The 24,001-nt window shown below is 41.4% G+C and overlaps 1 pseudogene; it reads left to right on the top strand.

The window, feature by feature from the left end:
- Window positions 1-240: 240 nt before the first annotated feature.
- Window positions 241-420, top strand: LOC135712611 (U4 spliceosomal RNA; annotated as a pseudogene).
- Window positions 421-24,001: the final 23,581 nt, after the last annotated feature.

Genomic DNA, 24,001 nt, shown 5'->3' with positions numbered 1-24,001 from the left:
ATAAGGTTTTCACTTTCTGTAACACCACCAATAAAAAAGTTCACGAGACATAGTACGCGATCTATGCAAAGAAGCTAGAGCAAAAATTAATCTTTTAACATACGCCTCTCTTACAGGTGAATCAAATTAAGAGTGATATTAGTTCTTTTCAATCTCAAACAAGAAAGTTTGCTCGGGAAATACCGCTTTGCGAAATTCCCATCGATAATTTCCCTAGTGAAACCATCTCGCTTGCGATAATGAACTGCGCAGTGGCAATATCGTAACGAATGAGACACAACCGAGGTGCGATTATTGCTAGTTTAAAAATACACACTTAGAAATTATCGGCGACTTCGTTAATTTTTACCGAAATATGAACAGCTGAACTGTTCGGTAAAATTTATGCAATTCAATTCAATTGCTTTTCAGCTACTTTGAAACTAAATCTCCACTTAAATGACAAGATTTGATCATTTAAACGAGGTTCAAAATGTTTTCAAATTATTTTCAAATTCAATATGTAGCGTTTAAAATCAAGGTCAAAGTTTTGCCGAACGTTCAGCTGTTCAGATTTCGGTAAAATTTACCGAACACGGAACCAAAACCTTAGCGTGTAATAATGAACATTTGGCGATATTTCCAAACCTGCTTCAGTTCATGTGTGTCTCTATTGAACGTCTCTGATTTTTCCCTCAACCAACCCATACGTGAAGGCTAGATCTCCACACCTTGTATAGACCAGGTTGGCTACTGTGCGTGCGTTAAACCGCATTAATCTCTATAGTAAGTTTGCCGATATGTTGTCTAATTGTCAACTTGTCACTCCCAACATGCTTAACCAATTTTGGGTAGGTTCAGTTTTGTAGTTAACAATTTTCACAATGTAAACGCTTTACTCATTTCATTTATACAGCCTCAAGCTGTATTCAAACGTTATACGATATGAGGAAACCTTTACTCAACCTCTATACAAGCAATTCTGGCGAACTTAGTCAGCTACTTATGGCTGTTGGAACGGTCGGGAGAAGCTCTTATTGCATATCCATTAACGCTTCTATACAACTGTTATCCTGCTGTTTAGTTGTGTGTGAACTTGAAAGGCGCTTATTAAACCTTTTCCCGGTTATCCAATAATCACTACACAGCTTTCTCTTGAAGCCGGGTTAAATACTGTTTACGCTTTTTTATGAAGGAATTTATTGAGTTTATTTTGCTGTGAATCAAATTAATCGAAATTAGTTACAAATCATCACCAAATTATTTACCCTGCACAGGAACCAGGAATCAAACTCGAGACGACCTTATTGGCAAACCTTGACACTACCAACTGTGCTACGCCAACACTTTGAACTTATGTAAACAAATCAACATTCCCTTCTACAACAAAATCGCTGAGTAGAGGCTTTATAATAGTGCACACGAATCACTTTTCTCGACTAGTTATAAAAGAGCAGAGTAAAAGCTGTAAAACTGCACACGTATAAAAATAAACCTAGTTGACTGTGAAAATGCTTCCGAAGTTGCTCTAACACAGTTTATAAGCTGAGTACAGGATGTTTAGTTGTTGAAAAAGCACTTTTGATGTTTATGTTATTCAGCAACAGTGGTTGGTTGTTTAGAAGCCATCAAATGAGTAATATATTCACTTTGTTAGCTTTGTTTTGCAGCTACAAGTTGAAAGTTGATTAGTGTGTGTATAGAAGTGACATTAGCGTTTATTGGCTGATGTTATTCAGTGCGACTGACAAATTGAATAATGGTTGTGAGAAAGTTGAGTAAACGCTCTTCAAAACTATTTTGCTAGCTTTTGCTTGTAGCTGTATCTGCAGCTTCTTTTCAGCTACTTTACAGCACAACGCTGGAAAAGTTGGCTTACAAAGCTGAAAATGTTAGTTGGGAAGGCTTATTTCATGAAAACAGTGATAAAATTATCATTTGTACATTTTCAAAAGATTAATTACAGAAAAAATGGAGAAATATTTATTTCAGCAGGTTTGTAATGTAATATCCAATCGATTGGCGTATTTGGATTTTAAATTCATCTATAAATGACAAAGTTACAAGCGTTCAAAATCTAACACTCCTTCACCACGCATATTTTTTGATTTGCCCCCAGTATAGTCGACAAAGACGTAGTTCTACGTCAAAAGTTAGAATGAAATTCACATGGATATTTTCCACTGGTTATGTGATTTATTTTATGAGTGCACGTTTGTTGTTCAAGAAGGAAGAGCAAAACTGGAGCCTATGGGATTCCCATATACCATAATTATAACACACCATAATAGGAACGTATAGCCATAACTGGTCGATCCACCGTACACTAAGAAAATTTCAAGGATTGTTTTTACATATGTGTCCTACACATGATTTGTTGCAATGTGATCAACAAATGACATCTTTGTGTCGGACACATACTTAATATGTGTACCAATAAGAGCCATGTGCGACAACACAACTATTCATTTGACACATACATTTCATGTGTACTTCTGAGTGGATTCTTTTTGTGTGTTCCCATTAAAAAAAAAAAAATGTGGAATTTCACATGAAAATTCATCAATAAAAATGTGTGGAATTTTTTGAGTGTAGTAAGTCTAGAGTGTTAATTCAGGGAAATGCAACGGAAATTTGGCAAACTTTAATTTCTATTAACTTGGCTAATAATCAATGGATTTTGATAATTGGTATGTAGATCGATTCACCAGTGTTATAATATTTGTGTGATGTATCAATTGTTGAATATTTAAATAGTTAACAATGAAGATATATGGAAATATTAAAATTCACCATACATTTTCTTCGACCGCAAAGTGCTCACCTCTAACACAGCCATCAGAAAGTTGATGCCTAGCGACGCAAATGAGAGACATGATAACTACTTTTTACCGGCAACAGCATCGCTTTCGCGCTCCGATACCGAGTCCATAGGGGGAGAAGGTGCTGTATTTTCACCTTTTTTACGGCTCTTCTTACCTCGAGTGTCCTCGAGGCCGGCGGTCTGCTTCCGTTTCCTACGGGTCACGGGAGCAGTAGCCTCGCTCTCACTAGAGTCGAGGTTAACGCCAACTTTTTCGAGTTGTCCAACAAGGGAAGCACATTCCATCTCAAGGCGAGTCTTGGACTCCTTGAGCAGTTTGATTTTCCCCTTGCCAAGGGCTACCTCCTTTCGTAGACTTTCCACCAACTTTTCCAGGAGCTGTTTGTCCTTTTCGGTTGGTGTTTCGGCATCAGGCAAGGGGTCGGTGCCAACCTCTTGGGTTAGCACTTTGCCCTCCCTACCAGTAGTCTTTCCACTCTTGGTAGCACTAGTAACTTGCGTAAGACCGGCAGGTGGACTAGCACCAACCCCAGTACTCTTGCACTGGGTAGTCCCCTTTTTGCTGGCCTTCGCACCCTTTGCAGATGGAGCTCCGTCTGTTCCCTTACCCTGAGGGTTCGACTTCGCAGTGTTACAACAGTGTTCATAGGCGTTCTTATGCACCTGCTTTACCCGGCGCCGTAGCTGTGGATACGTCTATTAACGTCTCTTTAAACTGTTCCCCTACAAGAGGAAAATTTAGTTCATTCGAGACGGGTTTTAAACTGCAGCTGTTTCATCATTGTGTGTCCCCCGTTTAGGTCGGTCGTCCTCCCTCGTGTACCTTGGTCTTTGGGACCTTTAGGACTGCCTCTTGTCGAATGAAGTGGCATGACTACCAGTCATTTTCTTTCTAATGCCACTTCAACTTACTCATGCTTATATCATATCGTATAAGTCTAACGCCCTCAGGAAGTTGAGTACAGTTTGCTCTGTACTCCTGTCGTTGAACAATACCTCATGGATTGAACCAACGACACCCATATCTTCCCTTAATTGTGCTCTCGCCGGGCACTCCACCAATAGATGATTCACATCTAATACCGCGCCGCATCCCTGGCAGTAGGCCACACTGCCGCTAAATCGAGGTCCATGAGTGAGCCGTGTATGACCAATCCTCAGCCGAGTCAGAACTTTCTGATCTCGAGAATTAGGTGCATCCTTCCACTCTTGTGTAGTGTTCTTGATACGACGCAGGAATGCATCACGGTTGTTATGACAAGACACATTCCATGCGTATCGCGAGGTCTGCTTCACCCAGCGGGTAGCGTCACTATAGGGCACCGGAGTGGCCTCTAGTTGAGCAAGACGACCCTGGTTAGCTAGTTTATCAGCAGCCTCATTCCCTGGTATACCTGCGTGTCCAGGTACCCATGCAAAGGTTATGTTAGCGTACCGTTGCACCTCTAACAGCCACGGGTGTCCAACCTGCCCATGCTCAAGGGCAGAGAGACAACTCGCAGAGTCAGAGAATACAACAGCCTGAGACCCATTTGCTAGCCTACAAGCTTGCAGGAGAGCATAGGCCTCAGCTGAGAAGATACCACAGAGACCGGGTAACCGGCCGCAGCGGCTTATGTCCTCCCCAGACACCCCATAACCAACCCGAGGGGGGCGACACATCTAAATCTCAAGTTTAGATGCTCAACAAATCTCACACTAGCGAATCAATCTTCGAAAAATCTTCTTTCATTTGTGGCATCTACTTGCATCGCTCATCATCTTTTTGCAGGAAATCTTCAGAATCGTCATCAATCTTCTTTCTATCTACTCAGCGTGCGCGCAGCTATCCACAGCAAAACACAATCTTTTTTCCATCGTAGATAGAGTCGTCCCCCTCGAACCAACCTCCTCTTCGATTAATGAACCGTCCGTAAATAGCTTGAGCCTTCCCTCGTATGAGGCAGCGACCTCTTTAAATGCAGCTTTCGCCACACTAGAGCTAGCCCCCGCCCCGCACATAGCTTTAACCCTCCAATCAACTTTCGGGGCAGTAGCATCCCATGCCCGTTGCCACAGCCTAGCTCGCTGGGCTAACGTGGGAAAATCTACTCCCGTCAAGTCGCTCCACCATTCTCTCGCCCTTGCAACCGTGGGCCTGTCATTGAGAATGGGATCCCTTTCTAGGAGCCTTAGCGCCTTGGTGGCCAGGTCTTCGGTGACAACATTCACCAAAGGAACCTTTCCATTCTCCACCAACAGGGAAGCTATTGGTGAAGACCTCAGCGCTCCGCTACAGATTCTGTACGCCTCATTGTACTGAGGTTCCAGAATCTTGAGCAGGGAGACACCACCCCTGCTCCACAGTTCCGCCCCGTAAAGGATGCTAGGGACAACCAGAGCCCTAGCAACCTTGGTCAATGTACTACGAGAGGCTTCAGAGAAGCGACCATTTAGGGTCCGAAGGATATTCAACTTGTTGTTGACGTTATCCTTCACCAACTTGGCGTGCTTAACAAATCGGAGTTTGTTATCAATAGTCACACCAAGCAGTTTCATCTCGCGTACGGCCTTGACCGCATGCTCACCGATACTAACATAAGGCAGGTTCGGTCTGTGATGATGCCCAAAGCAGACGTGCAGCAGTTTGGACTTCTCGGGGGAAATCACAAACCCAACACCATCTGCCCAGTCAACGACAGACTGAACTGCATCCTGCATCTTGTGCCTAACCACCCTACCGTATTTACCAAACACGATAATGGTAATATCATCGGCGTATACAATGATGTATACTTCCTTGGGAATGCGTTCAAACACTGAGTTCATCGCAATGAGAAACAGTGTAACCGAAAGGACAGACCCTTGCGGGATGCCATTCTCCAGCAACCTCGAGGTAGAGGTTGCGCCAGCGTTCAATACTCGGAACCTACGGTTCTGTAGAAAGTTTTCTACGTAGTTAAACATACATCCTTGGAAGTCCCAGCTCTTGAGGGAAGTCAAGATAGGAAGCTTCCATGTCATATCATATGCCTTGGACAAATCGAGGGAGACTACATCTACATGCAAATCTTCCGACGAGGCCTTGTCCAATAAATGATCAAGCTCAGAGAAGAACGTCTCCGACCCATAGCCGCATCGAAATGCGTGTTGCCGTGGGTGGATCCGTCCTTGCCTCTCCAGCTCGGTTGACAGACGACGGTTAACCATCCGCTCGAGTGTTTTTCCCATGCAGCTCAGCAGGGTTATCGGTCGATAACCCTCTGTTAGGGTTTTATCCTTCCCAGGTTTGGGAATAGGAATAACCAACCCTTCTTTCCACTCGTCCGGTATCTGGCCAGAAAGCCAGACTTCGTTCATAGTAGCAAGAAGAGCCAATCGGCCGGCAAGGGGTAATCTCCTAAGTAGGGGATACCCGATGTCGTCAGGGCCCGCAGCCTTACCAAGGCCGCGGCGCAGGGCCCAGTTGAGCTCTTCAAGCACGAATACCCTGTTGTAGTCTTTTACTAGACTACATTGCCTGTCACGGGAGTAGCGGTACTCCCCCTCAGCCAATGACTTCACACGCAGGAACTCATCACTGTGATTGCTGTTTGCCGACACCTTGGCAAATTGATCAGCAAAGGCCTCACTGATAAGTCCTGGGTCTTTCGTGTAATCGCCATCCAACTTAATCACCCTCTCAACATGTCTGTTCTTACCACCGACAGACTTTACCTTTCGCCATAGCTCACCAGAGCTAGTGGTTTCCGATATGTCTGCAGTGAAAGCAGACCATGTATCCCGCTTTGCAGCCTTGATTACGCTTCTAGATTTAGATCGAGCAAGCTGAAACTCCCTCAATCTATCGGCCCTAGAAGGATCATCAAGCTGCAATCTACGCAGCGCCCTTAGACATTTACGTCTAGCCTTAATCGCTGTATGAACTTCTGTCCCCCACCAAGGGACAGTTTTCATACCTCCTCTCCCTCCAGCCTTTGGGATGTGACGATGAGCGGCCTTACTCAAGATTTGGGTCCAGTCGCCTGGTCTCAGTATCCTGTCATCACCAAAGCTGTCCCAATCTGCCCTCTCAAGGTTCCATCTCAGCCTTGTCACAGTAGACGGGAGGTCTACAGCCTGTGACAATGAGATAGGAAAATGATCACTTCCGTGTAAGTCATCGTCAACCCGCCAGATAAACTGGCTGGCTACATCCCAAGAGGCTATGGCCAGATCAATCACGGACTCTACCCCGGTGGTGGGATCGAACCGAGTCGGTCTGCCATCGTTCAGCACTGAACAACCCAACGTGTCCAGTAGCTGATACAACCTCTCGCCACGAACGTCCGTCTTATGTGATCCCCAGGAGGGGTGATGCGCATTCAGATCGCCCACTATCACATAAGGGACAGGCAGCTGCGAGATGAGATCTTGCAGTTTGCCGATGACGTTCACTTCCTTGCCAACCCTATTCCTCGGAGCCATGTATAAGCTAACAACAGTCAGCTTATACGGAAGCTGAATGGTGACCGCGGTGGCCTCCAGTTCAGTATCCAACTGCTCTACCTTATGTGGTATATCTTCTCTAATAGCCAATCCAGTGCCGTGGATGTAGGCATTAATGTGAGGCTTAATATACCACTTATATCTACCACCGAGATAGTTTGGAGGTAGATCTGCTACCTTGGCCATCGTTTCTTGGAGAGCGACGACACAAGGCTTCAGTTTCCTTGTCAATAGCTGGATCTCAGATAACTTTGATCGCAACCCATGCACATTCCATTGCAGTATTACGTTCGATGGCTCTTTACCATTCTGTTGTGGGACATCAGACATGGTAATTACTTTTTACCGGCAACAGCATCGCTTTCGCGCTCCGATACCGAGTCAATAGGGGGAGAAGGTGCTGAGTTTTCTCCCTTTTTACGGCTCTTCTTACCTCGAGTGTCCTCGAGGCCGGCGGTCTGCTTCCGTTTCCTACGGGTCACGGGAGCAGTAACCTCGCTCTCACTAGAGTCGAGGTTGACGCCAACTCTTTCGAGTTGTCCAACAAGGGAAGCACATTCCATCTCAAGGCGAGTCTTAGACTCCTTGAGTTGTTTGATTTTCCCCTTGCCAAGGGCGACCTCCTTTCGCAGGCTTTCCACCAACTTTTCCAGGAGCTGTTTATCCTTATCAGTTGGTGTTTCGGCATCAGGCAAGGGGTCGGTGCCAACCTCTTGGGTTAGCACTTTGCCCTCCCTACCAGTAGCCTTTCCACTCTTGGTAGCACTAGTAACTTGCGTAAGACCGGCAGGTGGACTAGCACCAACCCCAGTACTCTTGCACTGGGTAGTCCCCTTTTTGCCGGCCTTCGCACCCTTAGCAGTTGGAGCTCCGTCTGTTCCCTTGCCCTTAGGGTTTGACTTCGCAGCTCCCTGCTTGGCCTTCTTCTTCTTCTTCCCTTGGGAAGAGAAAAATGGCACCTGCTGACCCTTACCAGAGTCAACAGGTGCCGTCCCAGCAGCAACCGCTGCATAGGACTTACCGCTTCGCTCGTCGCTATAAACCTTCTTGGCATCCCCAAAGGAGACACCAAGGTTGGTTTTTATCCGTAAAATATCAACTTCCTTCACGTAGGTAGGGCACCTACGGTTAGTCGGCTGATGATTGCCTCGACAATTGGAGCAGAAGGCCTTTGCTCCACATTTCTCGGCAACCGGATGGACCCCTGAACAGACCCTGCACCTGGTCTTGTGCTTACAACCCGCGCGACCATGCCCATACCCATAGCAGTTGTAACACTGCAAGGGCAAGGCGTAGTACGCTCGGGTCCTAATGCTGAGGAGACCAAACTTAACCGTTTCCGGAAAGCTGGTCCCCTCGAAAGTTAATACCACGGATGAGGTGTTAACCTTCCCCTCGCCACTACCCTTGCAAATTCTGTGGACATCTACTACACCTTGTGTAGCAAAATGCTCCTTCAGAATCTGCTCCGATTCGTTGATGATATCAACACTTGATATCACGCAACGAATTTTGTTCAAGGTAGGGTGTGCACCCACCCGAACCTTGAACCCTCCGCTAAGTTCAGTGATCTGCTTCAGCTTTTCAGCATCAGCAGGATCACTGACCTCTAGCACGTAACGCGAACCACCCCGATCCGTGTGGGCCTCAACAGTATGCCCAGCAGAACGCTGAACCGCTGAAGCCACGTCGAGATGGTTCCACGATACTTTACTTCCTCCTTCGATTGCCTCCATAAGGAGAACAATCGTCCCGCTGCGTTTATTTTTCGCCAGGGTCCGTCGACCCTCACCATAGCTGATTTTGTTTTGCATAATCAACTATTTCGTACGGGAAAGACCCTCTCGGGCCGAAGCCGCCGGAGTCTGTTCCCAATGCAAACCTTAGGGGAAAAAATATAGGACAGTGCCTCACCCCTATCACTTTGAACGGATACACTTAAGACGGGAGGTTCCATCTGCCAGCCCGAATCGCTCCGTTGCTTCAAACGTGGACGCTAGAAGTAGGTCCATACACTCTACCTACAGAATGCATTCATCCTGAACAAACTTTAGCCACACGAAATCCACTATCTACAATTGTTTAAAGTCCGGTAGACAACTGACTGCCGCCAGAAAGGCTGAGCACGGTAATCGGATGGGCCTAAGACATGACTAGGTCCCATCCTGCACACACTCAAAACCTTCGGACTCCCCCGTTCTTGTTCGCGTTTCTGGCTACAACGCATCATAGCCAGCAACCCCACCGAGCACCGCGTGGAGGTAAGAATCGGAGTTCAGATGCACAGATATCGCAAGTCGCCGATCGTCTGGCAGAGCCCGACAACCGTTGACGAGCGTTCTTATGCACTGCTTTACCCGGCCGTAGCTGTGCTTCCATTTATTAACGTCCTTTTAAACAAACCACCTTGAGAAGGTGGATATAGTTCATTCAGGACGGCCAAGTCGTAACCAGACCGAGCCGGTTAGCATCCCCAGGTAGCGATAATCACGGGCTACTTCGATAGTTGGCAATAACCTTATTGCTCTGTCATCGTCATCACGGGCACTACCGATAATTGACAGTAGTGCTTTGGTGACAACGATGATCCCCCGTTCTTGTTCGCATTACTGACGGCAAATATCACCGCCAGCAATCCCACCGGGCACCGCGTGGAGGTAAGAATCGGAGTTCAGGTGCACAGAGGTCGCAAATCGCCGGTCAGGGCAGAACCCAACAACCATTGATAGGCGTTCTTATGCACCTGCTTTACCCGGCGCCGTAGCTGTGCTTCCATCTATTAACGTCCTTTTAAACAAACCACCTTGAAAAGGTGGATATAGTTCATTCAGGACGGCCAAGTCGTAACCAGACCGAGCCGGTTAGCATCCCCAGGTAGCGATAATCTTGGGCTACTTCGAGAGTTGGCAATAACCTTATTGCTCTGTCATCGTCATCACGGGCACGACCGATAATTGACAGTAGTGCTTTGGTGACAACGATGATCCCCCGTTCTTGTTCGCATTACTGACGGCAAATATCACCGCCAGCAACCCCACCGGGCACCGCGTGGAGGTAAGAATCGGAGTTCAGGTGCACAGAGGTCGCAAATCGCCGGTCAGGGCAGAACCCAACAACCATTGATAGGCGCTCTTATGCACCTGCTTTACCCGGCGCCGTAGCTGTGCTTCCATCTATTAACGTCCTTTTAAACAATCCACCTTGAAAAGGTGGATATAGTTCATTCAGGACGGCCAAGTCGTAACCAGACCGAGCCGGTTAGCATCCCCAGGTAGCGATAATCTTGGGCTACTTCGAGAGTTGGCAATAACCTTATTGCTCTGTCATCGTCATCACGGGCACTACCGATAATTGACAGAAGTGCTTTGGTGACAACGATGATCCCCCGTTCTTGTTCGCATTACTGACGGCAAATATCACCGCCAGCAACCCCACCGGGCACCGCGTGGAGGTAAGAATCGGAGTTCAGGTGCACAGAGGTCGCAAATCGCCGGTCAGGGCAGAACCCAACAACCATTGATAGGCGTTCTTATGCACCTGCTTTACCCGGCGCCGTAGCTGTGGTTCCTCTCGTACTGCACAGCAATTCCGTTAAGATAGCGCAACAATATCGCACACCAATAGGGTAAAAACTAACCTGTCTTGTTCCCTTGAAAGGGTGAACAATCGAACGAATTTTGTTTCACAATGATAGGAAGAGCCAACATCGAAGCATCAAAAAGCCATGTCGCTATGAACACGTGGTGGCCACAAGCCAGTTATCCCTGTGGTAACCTTTCTGACACCTCTAGCTAAAAACTCTTTAAACCAAAAGGATCATGAGGCCTATCTTTCGCTACCTCAATATGTACTGAACATCGAGATCAAGCCAGCTTTTGTCCTTATGCTCAGCGTGTGGTTTCTGTCCACTCTGAGCTGACCTTTGGACGCCTCCGTTATTGTTTTGGAGATGTACCGCCCCAGTCAAACTCCGCACCTGGCATTGTCTATGACTTGGAGTATGCAGATGTCTTACTGTCATCGGCGTACTGTGTGAAAGTTGAGCAAAATGTGGCCGTGCGGGCCCGAGGACGGGACCCTACTAGGGAATCCGAAGCAACCCGTTCGGATCGCACGCCCAGAGCCACGCGATGGACGTGATGACCACAGGCTCGGTCTTCTGCATTATGTCCAGAAATGACGACATGACTGAACACTGAACAATAAACCTTATGCTAGGAGGTTGCAATAACCTTAGCACTAGTTCTACATGATCATGTAAGTAAGGCAACAGTAAGAGTGGTGGTATCTTATTTGTGTTGGGGAGAAAATATGTTACCCCGGCTCCCACCTATTTTGCACCTCTTATATCGCCTTACAATGCCAGACTAGAGTCAAGCTCAACAGGGTCTTCTTTCCCGTTAGTGTTTCCAAGCCCGTTCCCTTGGCTGTGGTTTCGCTAGATAGTAGATAGGGACAGAAGGAATCTCGTTAATCCATTCATGCGCGTCACTAATTAGATAACGAGGCATTTGGCTACCTTAAGAGAGTCATAGTTACTCCCGCCGTTTACCCGCGCTTGCTTGAATTTCTTCACGTTGACATTCAGAGCACTGGGCAGAAATCACATTGTGTCAACACCTGTTGAGACCATCACAATGCTTTGTTTTAATTAGACAGTCGGATTCCCTCAGCCGTGCCAGTTCTGATTTGACTGTTTGGCGATGACTGCAGCGCCCGCGGGACACACACGGGAGCCCGCGAAGGCCCCGCGCGCAAGTGTGCACCCACGAAGGAACGCATTGAGACAAACCCCCAATCGCGAAGCGGGAGCATAGCCTGAGTCATCCCAGTCTTCAGAGCCAATCCTTATCCCGAAGTTACGGATCTAATTTGCCGACTTCCCTTACCTACATTAATCTATCGACTAGAGACTTTAAACCTTGGAGAACTGCTGTGGATTAGGTACAAGCTGTTGAGAGTTTGCGTGCCCCAGTCTTCGATTTTCAAGGTCCAAGAAGAGAATATCGACACAGCAATTTAATACCATGCTCTACCAGCCTCTCCAACCATATCTCTTTATGAAAGACTTCCATGGATAGTGTGACTGTAAAACAGAAAAGAAAACTGTTCCGATATCTCTTGTTGGCTTTTCGAAGAAAACGATTCATGTTGCCATTACAAAGGCGCTACCGTAACCGGATTCCCTTTCCCTCATTCTATATATACGTATATACGAGGATGTTGCATCGACAGCGTGGATGTATCTGGTTAAATGCTTAATATATAGGGGAAATGGATGTAAAGTCGGCCCCACCTCGCGGCACAGGCCTTCAGAACTGAGCGTCGCTACTGTGGGCAAGCAACCAACACCAGGGGACCACTGTCGGGCGACCTTGAGTCCTTGCGGACGCCAAAGTTGTTTCGTAATGGTTTTTTACCGATCCAAACCAACACCCTGCACATAATTGAGAAATTACACTAGTTTACAAAACAACATAAAAAGTGTGAACTTTAGTGGTTGACCAACGTTTCTAATGCAAAATCCTACGCTGAATTCAATGCCGTGGTCAGAAAAAATTAAAGTAGAGCCATTTTTGAGATATACAAAATTTTTGATTTTTTGAATTTTGGACAAAAGTACGATTACTAAAATGTTAATATCTTTGGAACTAGTGCACCAATTTTAAATATTTTTTTATGAAAGTGAAGCTAAATAAGTTTGCTATCGTTTACTTGAATAACATGTCTTAATTAAAAATTTAATTTTGAATTCATTTAAAAATTTACAGCATTTTTTTTTATTTTTCCTGCGAATTTTCCATAAAAATCTTGTTTTAATCAACATTTTAATGGGATAAAAAGATTCAAAAAATCATTCCATAATTTATTCTTAAAGTCCATTCAAAACCGGAGAAAATGAGTCTTTAATGGATGAAATCGGTTGGAAATTGTCGAAGTTATGATTTTTTTTGTAAAATCATGGAAATTGAATGTTCCAAGATTGGCCGTTGTCCCGCTCCTAGGTTCATGCACCACTTCCAGTAAGCCTTTCTGCGGACGTGTACGCATACGGTGCATTTCACTAACACTACCAGCTGTCACGCAAAATTAAATGGGATATTTTCAACAATATAATTTACGCTAGTGTTTGTGTGACCGCTCGGCGAGAACCTAACGCAACCAACTCAATTTGACAGCTTTCTTTCTTTAACATTGCTTAACGATGTATACGACAAAACGTGAATTAAAGTGTAAAAATGATCCTCAAAAGTTTTGTTACGCGTGTGGCAACTATATATTTACAAAATCGGTCAATTTCACTGCTTCGTTGCAAACTGCATACAGGCTTTATTTAAAATTGATCCTGGAGACTTTGACGAACCGTGGATTCCAAAAGTATTATGTAGTTCGTGCAAAACGTGCTTGGCTAGGTGGATGTCAGGCGCAAGGTAAATTGATTTTTTGAATAACTTTCATATAAACAATTTATGTACAGCATGGTAGTGCTTTGTTCTTTCCTGATCGGAATTATCTTACTTCATCTATTTTTGATAAGTGTTAATGTCTTACTTACTAACTCACTTATTTGTTATCTGTCAGTCGCTATTTGTCCTTTGACATGCCCACCATATAGCGTCGACCGTTTTGTCATGCAACGGATTGTTATTTCTGCTTGACAAAAGTTAAGCAACAAGGACGTCACAAAATTTCGTCAAAGCGTTGCAAAAAGAAGGGCCGGCATTCCAGTACTTGAAATCAGTATTTCCAAATTTATCTGACGCAAAGATAAAGGAAGGTGTATTTGTTGGCCCACAGATCAAAAAACTGCTCAATGATTCCGCATTCAATACAGATTTGACACCAGATGAGGAAGAAGCGTGGAAATCGTTCCAGCGTGTTGTCACAACCTTTTTAGGAAATTTCAGAAGCCCAGATAATGAGGAAGCCGTCGATGAATTGCTCAAAAATTATGAGAAAATAGGTATAAATCAAAAATATTGTGTTTGTTACATATAATTAATTTCAAATCCTTTTATTTCACTGAACACAGGTGTGAATATGTCTTTGAAGATACATTTCCTACATTCTCACATGGATTTTTTCCCGGAAAATCTTGGTGACGAGAATGATGAGCACGGCGAACGTTTTCACCAACAAATGAAGATGATAGTTTTGGGATGAAGCAATGATGGGTGACTATTGTTGGTTTCTGATTCGAGAAACAAGTTCAAAACATCGAAGACAAAGTCATTCGATTCTCAATCATTTTTAATAAAACCTAAATAAATTTCTTTTGTATCAACTCGGTTTTAAATCCTGATGTGCCTTAATCAAATTGATATGTAGAGAAAAGAATCTCCCATGAAAACTTTACATGCGATTTGGATGCTTACAACGACACCTAGAAAAGGAACTCTAAAGCTGTTGTATTTCAGCAACATTTTTAAGTGTTTTACAAAAATGCTCATAACTTCGACAATTTCCAACCGATTTCATCCATTAAAGACTCATTTTCTCCGGTTTTGAATGGACTTTAAGAATAAATTATGGAATGATTTTTTGAATCTTTTTATCCCATTAAAATGTTGATTAAAACAAGATTTTTATGGAAAATTCGCAGGAAAAATAAAAAAAAAAGGCTGTAAATTTTTAAATGACTTCAAAATTAAATTTTTAATTAAGACATAATATTCAAGTGAACGATAGCAAATTTATTTAGCTTCACTTTCATAAAATAAGATTTAAAATTGGTGCACTAGTTCCAAAGATATTGACATTTTAGTAATCGTACTTTTGTCCAAAATTAAAAAAATCAAAATTTTTGTATATCTCAAAAATGGCTCAACTTTAATTTTTTCTGACCACGGCATTTAATTCAGCGTAGGATTTTGCATTGGAAATGATCATCACCTTACCGAGTTCAAAAATGCTGTAAACTAGTGTTACCAGAGTTCCACATAGAGCACTTGTTGGTCCCGTCGCGAATATTTCTTAGGGTCTGTCCAATGGTGAGACAATTTCATTATATATTTTTTTGAAACTTTGGATCATGCACGACTTATTACTATGTAGGTATACCGGAAATTATAGGTTTTCCGAATCGTCCAGAACATCAGTTGATTTGTTCTACTAGATCAACCAAGACTGCAATCTGCAGTATCGAAAAATGTCCAATCAGGTTCAATGTGCAACCGAATCGTATATTATGTGACTTTGTGGATGATTCATGATCTATTTCCGAGTAATCCAGATGTTCAAGGTTCTTCACATCGTCCTGGAGTTCAGATAATTTGATCTACTAGATCAACCGAGATCGGGACAATGTCTTTAGTATCGAAATATTTCCAGACACATGCACAGTGTCTATGTGGATCATGCATGAACTATTGTCATGTATACCAGATGGTTTAAGTTCTCCAAATCGTTCTGGATTCAGATGATTTATCTTACTAGATCAACCATGACTGGGATAAAGTCTGTAGTATTGAAAAATGTCCAATCAGATTCCTAGTGTCTATACTAAATGATGATAATGTGTCTATGATAATGTTTAATTATTTCCACGTATACCACATAATCTAGGTTCTCCAAATCGGCCTGCACTTCAGATGATTTATTTTACTAGATCAAAAAAGACTGGGATACTATCTGTAGTAAATAACGATTTGAAATCCTAGAAAATTTGGCATACACGGATATAGGTTGGCATGATCCACATAGACACTGCAAATTTGTTTGGGCATATTTCTATACTACAGATATTGAATTAGTCTTGGGTGATCTAGTAGAAAAATAATCTGATCTCCAGAATGATTTCATAACCTATAACATCTTATATACAGGTCGGGTACAATCAACATAGACACTTTGAATCTGTTTGGACATATTTCGATACTACAGACATTATTGCAGTCTTCGTTGATATAGAAGAACAAATCAACTGAACTCCAGGACGATTTGGAGAACCTAGAATATCCGCTACACATGGCAATTACTCGCATATGTACGATTCGTTTATGATTTGATAACGAAAATTGCTATGTTCGTATAGGAAAAAAAGGAAAATGTCTCACATTGGACAGACTTTAGGGAATTTCCGTGTATTTCTCGATTATTTGGTTTGAACTGATAAAAAATTGAGAGCTAAATGAACAACAAAATTAATGACAGCAAAATAATCCGGGACAGAAAGGTTACAATGCATTCCACAGATTTTGTAACAGCACATCAGTCCCAACCTGGTCTATAATAATCAAGAAATTTTCTCAACATTTAGTGGCAGACCATTCATAAATTTTGGTAACATACATAAATTCTATAATCCATATTAATTTTCCTATGCAAGCTCCGATCGAAACAAACGCTGTGACGTCACTACACGGGTGATTGAGTGAACGAAATAAACGAATCGTGCGAAGCGGAATGAAAGCCGAGTGAAAAACGAAGTGCACCAATACATTCAGGCCTACAATTCCACACCTTGTATAGACCAGCTTGCATCAGTCCCTTCGCGATTTTCGTGACATCATTTCAAGAGCAAATTTTCATTACGTCGTAAGTAACATTCGCACCAATCCGTTTGATGACCGAAAAGTTATTCCTATTTCCAAGTAAACACATATAATCTCATAGTGATAGCAATGTTTAACATATTTAGCAGGGTTTTAATCATACAAATGCAAATCGCTAGCTTTCATGCTAAAAAATACTGGTTTTTGAGTCAAAAGTTATTATACGTTGTTTGGTGGCCCCTATTGTTACTTAAGTCAAAGTGTATTTACCAGGATATTCGGAAGAATTATCAATTACGTCTCCTTACGTGCAGCCCATTCATCATTTTAGGACCACCGAAATCATCTCAGCAACAAACAGTTCGATTTATTCACTTTAATAATGAGAAAGCGAAACGACGAACGTACACTTTTAACGGATTTCTCAGCGCTGTTACTTAAGTCAAACGGCATCTCCATAGAAATTGGGTGACTTAAGTAACATCGAAAACTATTTTGATCGGAAGGTGATTACGTCAAAAAGCAATTTGACTGGTAAATAAATTTAAAAATGGGATTTGATCCTATATTCGGACAGTATATAGTGTAATAGCAGGAGAATCGATTGACACTGATAGCTCGAGTTTGTTTACCTTTGTTACATTCGACGTAATGAAAATATGCTCTTGATTTAATGTTTCTGCGATTTTCGCGACTGAAAGTTCAAATCCGCGACAAATCACGAAATCCGCGACAATTCGCGAAATCCGCGCCTGTTGTAACAGCCCTGTAAATCATCATGTTTGGTCAACATCAGCGAGTCAAATGTAATCCCGAGGGACTAGCAAATGTTCACCTTCAAAGACCTCTCTAAATAATCCATCGGTAGGGTTACCATATGGTATCTTAAAGGATGACATGTCCTCCTTTTTCAATAATGTTTCTACATCCTCCCTTTGCCCGGAAATGTCCTCCTTTTTAATCCTTGCATTTTTTCCAGTAACATATTCATAAAATTGTTTTCAAAGAGCGTTGTTTGCAGAGCTTATTTGTTTAATTATGTCACCACAACCTTATCTTATTTAGCAAATGCCATTCGATGGTGGGACTAGAAGTATACTACAGATGTCAACCCCCCTACATTTAGACTTATTTCAGGCAAACCATGAATCAATTTTGACAAGCAATTTCTCGAAAATCGAACGATCAACAACAGAGGGATTTTCGAACATTATAATTTATTTTCGAAGTGTCAGTGAAAATTCATCAATTTTTCTGAATTTTTACATTTTGAAAATAAATTATAAAATCTGATATTGCAAACAATTACTTCAATCGGCGATTTGTGGCAACTGCAAGCTCACTCACAGAAACTAACAAAAGCTAGTAGGCAAAACTGTATCCTACCTGATGATGGTTTTGTTTGCATGGGTGAGGTAGCAGTTAAGACAAATCGTCGATCGAAGAGATTGATAAAAAAGCAGATACGTCGATTTGAATAGTTTGAGAGCGAAGAGGCACGCGAATCGTGAAATCGAATGTAAGGAATAATAACAATAATAGGAATTCTTTTGTATAGAACGCTAAGCGCACCTCTTTACTCCCACTATGGAAGCGGCCTTAGAGTCCTATGCTGAATCAATGGTAAAATTAACAGGTTGCTTAGATGTTCCATGTTGGTTTTAATCAGCGATGACATGTATCCTGATTTTTGAGCATTATAAAAGTTGGGATGGTTTTAAGGCTGTAAAGCTGTAGTTTTCATGCAAATCAGCTAGACTATCCAAGTATCAAAAATAAATTATGAAGGCTAGTTTGATGCATTTTTCAGAAGTATAACGAGAAGATGAATTGAATTGGTAACAATTAAAAGTTATGAACAATCTCAATTTAATCTTTGCAAATCATGAATTTTGTTATAGGGCACATATTATTAAAACGTTTGATAAAAACTCATTGTCCTCCTTTAATGTTAAGAAAGGGAATCATTGTCCTCCTTAATCTCCGAACCTCAAATGAAATGTCCTCCTTTTCAAGTTTTTGATATGGTAACCCTATCCATCGGTAGTAGCGACGAGCGATGTGTACAAAGGGCAGGAACGTAATCAACGCTAGCTAATGACCAGAGTTTACTGGAAATTCCAGGTTCATATGGACCATTTCAATCCATGATCCCTACTAGATGAGCATTTCAGGCTAGGCTAGGCATTAACATTTACTTGACTTTTAACTCCTAGAGTTATTTCGTCAAGGGCGTCTCCATTAGGGGACTGTGGTGTATAATTATAGCGACAGCTTTGATAGCTGGAAAAGCACCCACACACAGAAAAAAAATCTGAATTTTAACTATCGCGTAAAATCTCCCTTCGTTTAGGTTTGTCCTATACTTGCATAAACAGCGAAATTGTTTACCAGCTTGCATACAATATTGCTAATTTATGCGATATTGCGCTTAAATTTACACGAAATATTGCGTAAATTTATGCCTAATCTAGCGTTACTTTTATGTGCGCTATATTTCGCAGAAATTTGCAAGAATTTTTCGAACGGTGTAGGATGGCGATGGAAGTCCGGCTGGTCGTGGCCTAGTTAGTACGCTTGATGGCCACGTCCCTCTTTTGTGGTTTCAGTTTATGTTTCTGTTTGGTATGTATAAGTGTTTGTGGTGTAAGTAAGGTCGAAGAGGTATTTATTCTGTTTAATTGTGTCCCTGTGTGTGTTTTGATTTGCTGCCACTTTTGTTGCATGTGTTGTTCTCATTTATATTTTACATTCTGTGGAAGGTTTCTGTTTCTCTTAGGAAGTTTATTAGGTTGTTCTCATTTTCATATGAGTTATTGTATATTGACATATCTGAGGTTTTGTGTTTTTCTCTTTCAGCGTCATACGCTCTGCATTCTCTTATGGTGTGGTCAGCTGTTAGCCAGACGTTGCAATGTCTGCATTTTGGTCTATCTGTTCTTTTTATTAGATAGCTGTCTGATAACCATGTTTTTCCTTGTCTTACTCTAGTTAGTGCTCTTTGTTCTGAGACTTTTTCCTGTCAGTGTATGGTTTGGTGAGTCTGAGGAATGATTTATTTGTGTTTAGCCATTCCTCATCGTTTGTCCTTATTGCTTGTTGTTTGAACCATTTTATTGCATCTTGTGCAGGTACTTCTGTGAAGTTTGATTGACATGTTCTGCCTAATTCTGCTAACTTATCTGCTTTTTCGTTTCCTGATATTCCAGTGTAGCCTGGGATCCAGCAGAAAGTTATTCTGTTATTGATTGCATATTTATCTATTTCTTCTATCCATGCGTGTTTTGAGCTGCCTTTGTCTAGGGCTACTAAGCACCCCGCCGAGTCCGTGAAGACTATAGTCTCTTTATCCTTTGATGTGAAGAATCTCGTCGCGTATACCAGGGCTTCCGCTTCGACTGAGTATATGGTGCACATTTCGCTTAGTTTTACACTTTTGTTGATGTTGTAGCCGGCGATGCCGCAGCCTACTTCATTTCCTTTCACTGATCCGTCGATATATATTTTGTTATGGTTGGGGTATTTTTGTATTGTTTTCAGGAATACCTTTTCCACTATGTTGTTTTGTGTTCCTGCTTTAATGGTGTTTTTGATTGACCAGTCTATTTTCGGTTTTTGTTTATACCATTTTCTGTCTTATGTGTATATTATTTTGGCTATTTCCGGCTACTGGTGATATGAAAGTTTTGTAATTTGTAGTTCGTTCTAGTTTTTTTTATGGCCTTGTTAATTTTGTTTAGTTTTAGTATGGTGCTTAGGGGTAGGATCTCAGCTTCAGCTAGTATATGAACATGTTCTCAATACTCCAGTTATTGTTCTTATTGTCTGGTTCTATATCGGGGTGAGTGGTTTTATTATATTGTCTGAGCCGTCATAGTAAAGATGGGCCTCGTATAGAATTTTTGACATGATTAGTGAATCGAAGACTCTTAGTAGGGTTCTTCTGTTTGCTCCTTTGTATCTTCCGACAAGGGCCTTAACGAAGTTGGTTCTTGTTTTTAATTCAGTGATTAGGTCTGCTATGTGTTTTTTTAAGTTTAGTTTGGAGTCGATAGTGGTTTCGCACTGTTTACTAAGGGTACTTTTTCATTTTTGATTGTAATGTTTTCTAGTTTTCTATGACCGTTTTTTATGCATATGTGGATTGTCTTTGACTTGTGTGGGGCTATTGTGAATCCGATGTCGTTTGCCCATTTTACGATATTGTTAACTGTTTTCTGTAGTTTTGTCCTTAGTTTCTTTTTAGCATTGCCGATTACAACTATCTATGACTATGTCATCTGCATAGACTACCCGAGCAGAGAATGAAAACAAAATGAAAACTAATTTTGATATTTTGATATAAGCGTTCATGATAACATATTTTGCCTACCGTGTGGTCGAGTTAACAGTAATCATAACAAAAATGAGATCTAAATGGTACATGAAGGATATCAAAAGGATAACAAATCATGTTTTCTTGATAACAAATCCATGTATGCGTTTTTATATCAGTAAATTCGTTCATTGTAAACAAAATAAGTAATCAATATGTTATTATAGCAAGAGGCGAATGAATTTGTTAAAATTTAAAACCTCTTAAATAAAATAATAATAATAATAATAATAATAATGTTTTTATAGCTATGGTAGGGAAACAAAAAATAAAATTAAACTAAATTAGTTATTATTTTGATATCATGATATCAAATTTAGTAATCTGAATGTTTTGAAATCTATTGGTTGGTATCAATATTCAAAATCAAAAAATGTTATCAATAAGTTTTCATTTATTCAAAATAAAAACAAACCTATATTTCTATCAGTTCTATCGATATCTATCTTATATCGATTAGTAAATTAAATTCCCAGGTATATTAAGATCAATATATATTGTAAAATATAACTGTACAAATCATAATTCAAGCTGAGCATTAGGTCCTAGGTAACATTGGCAGATTCTCTCGGTCGACTTTCCCTTTGTATCTCCACGGCCATATTAAGACATTCCCAGGTAATTTCAGCACACAGATCAATAAAAGAAGCTTTTATCTTGCATCTAATACGACAGACACAACAAGAACCGGTTTTATACTCAAGTTAATAACGAAAGAGAATGTCGACGAAGAGAATCGATCAATGTTAATTAGGACCTAATGCAGCTTGAATTGTCTTTGTGATGTTCATAAAAAAAATAGCAAGCATGCTGATTGACTCGTAAGATAAAAAATTCAAATTTTGTTTTTAATTATATTTCTTAGAAACATCAAAAAAATATCAAAATATAAACTCAACTGAAATTAAAAAATACTATATCTAAATATGTTAGCAATATGATTTTAAAAACATAATTTGATATCATTTTGATATTATTTTGATATCCGACTTTGCTCGGGATAGTATCTTGATATTTTTATTAATTTTGATGTGTTCGAAGACTGCGTTCATGGTTATCAGGATAAACGTTACTGATATGGTTGGTCCTTGGGGGATACCATTTTCTTGTGTTTTTGTATCTGATCTGGTGTTTCCAACTTCTATTTGGAATGTTCTATCCAGAGTTGCGACCTATCACAATCACGATCGCCAAACAGCTGATGGTAGTAACGCTTTGTACATTCCTATCAATGTGCTCGTCGAAGCTCTCTCCATGACCATTAGACTGATGCAAAATTTGACTTTTTCGCTCCACAGTGCTTAAATGGTTTCAAATCGGGTCGTGATTAGCCTCCAAAAGTTACAACTCATTTGGTTAGAAACAGACTTCGCACAAACCATTTGAAGTTTATATGTAAATTACTATGGGAAATCTCAACTTTTTGTTCATTATCTTCTAGTCTTTTTCCATATTGAGCAGCAAAACAGCTCGATAGCTATTCTTATAGAAAATTTTCTCAGCTACAACTTTGCTAAAGATCGTTTCTATGTAAAACAAGACAGGAAATAGTTATTAATTATTTAAGAGATTGGTAAACTTATGACATGATCAAGCAGCTGCTCTGTAGGCAACACTGTATTTTGCAGTGTGACATAGTAGCCATAATTTTTGTGTCCTATTCAACGCCCCAGAAACACCAATGTTGCCTGCTGAGCAGTTGATTGAGCATGATCATAAGACATCAGTGCATTGAACCATTAATAACTTTCGATCCTTGCATTTAATCAAAAAGTGGCAAAATTGTAGCTGGGAAAATTTCCTACAAGTAAAAATTGAAAGCTTTTGAAGCAGACCGATATGGTGAATTATTAGATAGACATGAACAAAAATCTTGGTTTTACCATAGTAATTTCCATACAAACTTCAAATGGTTTGTGCCATCTCAGTTTCTCACCAAATGGGTTCAAATTTTTAGAGGTTAGTCAGGATCCGATTTGGAATCGTTTAAGTATTGTGGAGCGAAAATTTCAAATTTTGCATCACTCTAATGACCATCCATCAAGTTAACGAAAGAAGTAAAAAGCAACTGGTGAATGTCGTCTTTTGTTGTGATCCATCACCGATCTGGTCATTCCCGACAATCACGACACTCATCTGTGCTCGTTTTGAAGTAGTTGCTGCTTTGCTTGCTTATTTGAGTGTGTTGGTGAGTGATTCCAACAGCTTCCGTTTCATGTTGCCTGCTTTGTTTGTAACTCACACAGTCGCGCCTGCCGAGAAGAACTTGGAATACGTAGGCATTGTTTTCATTTTCTTCTGTCGTTTCGCTTTTTCTCATGATCTTACTGCAGAAGTCTTCACTGTTTTCGTTGTGCTTTTCATCATCAGCAACGAGTGTAGCGTTTTGCTTGTGAGCAGCGACCATTACTGGTGATTGTTGTTTGCCATGGCTCTAACTCTCACTGCGTGACAAAACGATCTGTCAGCGATAGTCGGTTGGTGCGAAGACGAATGTCACGTGAGTGTCATGATATTTTGCATCACTGGTTCTATCGGTTAGGAAGTTCTGTATGTATTTTACCATGTTTCCTTTGATGTTCCACTCGCATAATTTGTCCAGTACTGGTCTACGCCAAGCTCTGTCATATGCTTCTGAGATGTCTAGGAGAGCACATTCCACGTGTTTTCCCATTCGGATGGGTTTTATTAGTATATTCTCTAGATCTATGAAGTAGGCATCAGTGCTTTTTACAGGTCGAAAAGCGAATTGGTTTTGGTTTAGTATTTTATTTTCTTCTAGTTCCGTTATTAGTCTTCTGTTGACCATCTTTTCTAGGATTATGCCGGTGCAGCTGAGTAGGGTTATTGGTCTATAGTTTG

Source organism: Ochlerotatus camptorhynchus, unplaced genomic scaffold (assembly GCF_037179485.1).
Source record: "Ochlerotatus camptorhynchus isolate MF236.1 unplaced genomic scaffold, CSIRO-AGI_Acam_v1.1 ptg000495l, whole genome shotgun sequence".
NCBI classification, from domain to species: Eukaryota; Metazoa; Arthropoda; class Insecta; order Diptera; family Culicidae; genus Ochlerotatus; species Ochlerotatus camptorhynchus.
Note: the sequence above shows the minus strand (reverse complement) of the source record. Positions and strands in the feature narration are given on the sequence as shown.